Here is a 4,952-nt window from a genome sequence, read left to right on the forward strand (position 1 = left end):
CCCCGCGCCACAAGAGCTCCGGAATTTCCGAATTGAAGCAATGGGGCCACAGTGGCGGCATAGACCCAGGCGCTGCGCTCAGCCCTGGGGGGCCGTTCCCTGGCTCGGTTAACCTTGATTCTGTGTTTACACTGCTCTGAGCCCTTTACAGCTAATGTTGGACTGTAGGGACTGTTATTGTGTCCATTCCATAGAGGATTAAACTGAGGCTCCAGCTGCAAGGGCCTTCAAACTCGGGTCTAACTCCCCAGCGCCTCCAGGCTTCCTGAACCAAGTGGATGATACCTTGCTGGCATGGGGTACCGGGAATACTCTCGGGGCGCACTCCATCAAGGAAGCAGGCCCAGGTACCTCTAGTCATCAGCAAACCCTGGAGGGGCGTCTTCACGTCCCGGGATCCGCAATGCCCAACCCATGAGCGCCCCCACCCCCGCGACCTCGCTTCTCCTTTTGGTCTTGGGCGCGGGGGCGTCTTTTACAGCCTCCAGAAAAGGGAAGGAAGCCACGTGGTCCTGGCGCACTGAGTCCCCCGCTGCCGTTCCCAGGCTCCGCGGCCAAACCTAGGCAGACCACCTAGAGGTGGGAGGGGAGGGCCTCGAGTCCTTGCCTTCCCAAGGGAAACTGAGGCAGCTCCTAGGACCTGAAGTGGGGAGGAAGCAGCGGGTGCTCAAATGCCTGTCCACCGAGCATGGCTCCCGAAACTCGAACCACTGACGCTAGCGCTAAAAGAGTGCAGGGATTTGCGCCGGCTGGTTCTATTAGGGCTTTGGGGTCTTTGAGAAGCCCGGCGCCACGTCTACCGGCCGCTCCCCACATCACCCACTACCGAGGTCACATCCACCAGGTCGAGGCTGGGAACTCTGGAGTTTCAGAGCGCCAAGCCGCGTCGCCCCAAGCTTCCTGTTGTGGGGCGCGCGCTGCGTCGCCATGGAGATCTCTGAGCGGACTAGGAGGTCGCCTAGCAGAAGGGAAAAGGAGGGGGCCCGGGAACGCCCCTGCCCTTCCTCTGGAGAATGGGGCTGAGCTGCTCGTCATCCAAAAACGAGTCCCTCCTCGTGCCCAGATCGTTCCTAAGGAATTTCCACGGGGATTTTTCTCCTTAGGGGGGTGGAGGGTGCCGAATACCCGTCCTGGGCAAAGGCGCGACGCAGCGTGGGAACCCGGGACGTCCCTACTCCTCGTAAGGTCTGGGAAAATCCTGCGCGGAGTGTTATTTCTTGGCGGATTTTTCTCGATTCGAACACGGATTGTCTTGACCTTGGTTCGAAGTGTGCCGGCAAGGTCCCCCCTGTAGCCATAAAAGCGTCATTCTTCCTTATTGCTCCATACCGCTGCGCAGTGTTGACTGAACGCCTGTTGGGTACCAGGCATCCTTCCAGGTGCTGGGGACACAACAATGAACAGAACAGACAAAAATTTCTGCCATCGTGCAGAGTTGGTCTTGGTGGAGCAACAGACAAGGGTAAAAAAAAAAAAAAATGTATAGAGCGTTAGCTTGTGATTAGTGCTAAGGAAAAAAATAAAAGATGGAAGGGGATAGGAAATATAGGGTTAACGGACTTCTAAATAGAATATTTAATAAGTGGAAAAGACTGAGAAGTTGACATTTGAGCAAAGATCAGAGGGAGATGAGGAGGGAGCAGGGACAATATTAAGAAGGAAGTACCAGGCAAAGAGCACCGCAAGTGCAAAGGGGCCTGAGGTAGGAACTGCCTTAAGGAACAGCGAGGAGGCCAGTGTGGCTGGAATGGTCAGGAAGGGAGAGCGTGGGAGGAAAGGGCAGGGAGGGGTGGGGCAGAGCACGTGGCACTTGTCGACTTGGGAGGGACTTTGTCTTTTCCTCTGAGTAAGATGGGAGCTGTGGAGGGTTCTGAGCAGAGGAGGGACAGACCCTGATTCGGGTTTTTACAGGAGCCCCCCTGCAGGACCTCCAGTCAGGGGGTGGGAGGACAGAGTGGAAGCCAAATGGGAGAGAAGACAACTGCTATAGCTCAGGTGAGTAATGATGAGGCCTGGGCTGGGCAGTGGCATTGGAGAAGTGGTAGAATGTGGCATCCTTTTTGGCAGCAGGGCCAACTGGACTTGCTGGAACATGGGCGCAGGGCAGAGTCAAGGATGACTCCTTGGTCCTGGTCTGAGCCCCTGGGAGGATGAAGAGCCGTTTCCTGAATGAAGATGGGATGATAATGGGCAGCAGGTTGGCAGGGGGAGCATGCCCCACTTGGTCTGACACTCCCTTTGCATTCTTTCAAGGAGAAGGGAAGCACTTGGTGCCCAGCCCTTTGTTGCAGTTTCCAGGAAGGGCGGGGCTTCCTCCAGGATGCCAGGCAGTCTCGGGCAGGCCGAGGAATGAACTCAGGGACGAAGTTTCCATGCCTGACTCCATGGCATCATCCCTGCTCTCCTCTCACTCTGAGCTCTGGCGTGGCCAACCTTGCAGTTCCCTCAGCCTGGAGTGCTCTTCCACTCATCACCAACATGGCTGACCTCCTCTTTTTTGTAGCCTGAGCCTTCACCCAAAACTTTCCTGAATGCCCCCCACTCTGGATCCTGTGCCACACCCTGTTCACTCCCTGTCCCTTGCCCTAATGGGTTCATTAGTGAAACTTGCTGAAATTCTTTTTGATTTACTTGATTGCGACCTCCATTTCTGTGAGCTCCAGAAAGGCAGGGACCCTATCCACTCCAGAACTGAATCAATGAATGGCTATTACAGCAGGTGATCAATACATACTTATTGAATAATTGAACTTCTTGCCTCTGAACATTCTGCACATGCTGTTCCTCCAGCCCAGAATTCCCTTCCCACGTCTTTTACAGAAGGTTCCCAGAACATTTCATTCACAAGGTTGGTGTGCAGGTAGTTTATCTGGGAGGTAATCCAAGGAAACAACGGGGGCTGGGGGAGTCAGGGAAGGGAGCATTAGTGGATTTCCCCTCTGGTGGCATCTGGGATTCAGCTCTCTGGGGAACCTTTGGAGATGGATAGACTCTACGTCAATCCTTTCCCTCATTAGGTAAAGACCGCTCCAGGAATAATGTCAACTTTCCAATACTAGATATATGTATATATGTATATACATACATATATATGTATGTATATAATTTTTAAGTCACCATGCTGTACATAACATCCCCAGGACTTACTTATAACTGGACGTTTGTGCCTTTTGACTCCCTTCACCCATTTCTCCACCTCTACCTCTGGCAACCAACAATATATACAAAACAAGGTTTGTTTTTTTTAAAAGATTCCACGTATAAGTGAGACCATACAGTATTTGTTTTTCTCTCTGATTTATCACTTAGCATAATGCCCTCAAGTTCCATCTATGTTGTCACAAATGGCAAGAGTTCCTTCTTTTTTATGGTCGAGTAATATTCCATTGTGTATATATAATAACCACATCTTCTTTATCCATTTATCCATCCATGGACACTTAGGTTGTTTTCATGTCTTGGCTATTGTAAATAATGCTGTAGTGAACATGAAGGTGCAGATCTGTCTTCCAGATAGTGATATCATTTCTTTTGGATAAATACTCAAATTAAAATTGCTGGATCATATGGTAGTTGTTTTTAAAATTTTTTTTTGAGGAACATCCATGCTGCTTTCCATAGTGCCTGCACCAAAAATTCACATTTTTGCTTTTTAAGAGTTTTCTAGTATATTCACAATTTTGTACAACGGTCACCACTACTTGATTCCAGAATATTTCTATCACCCCAAAACATTAACCTGGTACCTCCCCATCCCCCATTTTCCCCAAACCCTGGCAACCACTAATCTACTTTCTTTTTCTATGGATTTCCATATTCTGGACATTTCACATACATGGAATTGAACAATATGTGGCCTTTCATGTCTGGCTTCTTTTACTCAGCCTAATGTTTGTAATGTTTAGCATAAGGATGCATCCATGTCATAGCATGCATCAGTATTTCTTTCCTTTTTTGGCTCGATAATATTCCATCGTAAGGATATATGACATCTGTTTATCCATTATCTGCGGATGGACACTTTGGCTGTTTCCACCATTGGCTATTGTGAATCAGGCTGCTATGAGCGTTTACGTGCAAGTTTTTGTATGAACACACTTTCAGTTCTTTTAGGTATAAGATCTGGGAGTGAAATCGTTGGGTCACATGGTAATCTCAAGCTTAACTTTTTGGGAACTGCCAGACTGTTTTCTACAGTGGCTGCGCCATTTTACATTCCTAGCAGCAATGCACAAGGTTTTAAGAGTTTTCATTTTCCACATCCTTGCCAGTACTTATTTTCTGTACTATTATTATTTATTTATTTATTTATTTATTTATTTATTTATTTATTATTATTATTGCCATCCTAATGGAGGGGAAGGGGTATCTCATTGTGGTTCCCCTTCTGATCTGCCCAGTGAACAAGCCCGGCACCATCCTGCAGCATTGGAAACTGGCGGTGTGCCTGGGACAGCAAGTGCCATGGGGATGTCGTCGGTCAGCGTGCTCAAAACACCTGCCACAAACTGTGACTTTGAGCAAGCCACTTCCCCTGGTTGCACATTAATGGCCTCAGCTGTAGAAATGGGATGATTAACACCATATCTCAAAGAATAAATGTGAGATTTCAACAAAACAATTTGTGTGTAGCGCTTGGCACAGCCAAGTACAGCACAGGAACAGATAATATTTACTGTTTGTTTCTTTAGGACTCAGCTCTAAAAAATTTCCCCTCACACTTCCTAGGCAGAAATACATGCTTCCGCTTCTGGGTTGTTACAGATCTTGTTTACACTGGCATTACAGCTCCCCCTAACGGCCGTGGTGTGTAAAGGAAAAATTCATGACTTTTGGATGTCCTCAAAACACAACTTTTGCTTCTCCCTCCACCGCTTAATTCTGTGGTAGAAGCTTGCCTTGCCCCAGCTGAGAATTCTGTCCAAGACTCAGGTCCAGATTAGCGTTGCTTC

This window comes from Pteropus medius, unplaced genomic scaffold (genome assembly GCF_902729225.1).
Source record: "Pteropus medius unplaced genomic scaffold, Ma_sr-lr_union100, whole genome shotgun sequence".
Lineage (NCBI taxonomy): Eukaryota > Metazoa > Chordata > Mammalia > Chiroptera > Pteropodidae > Pteropus > Pteropus medius.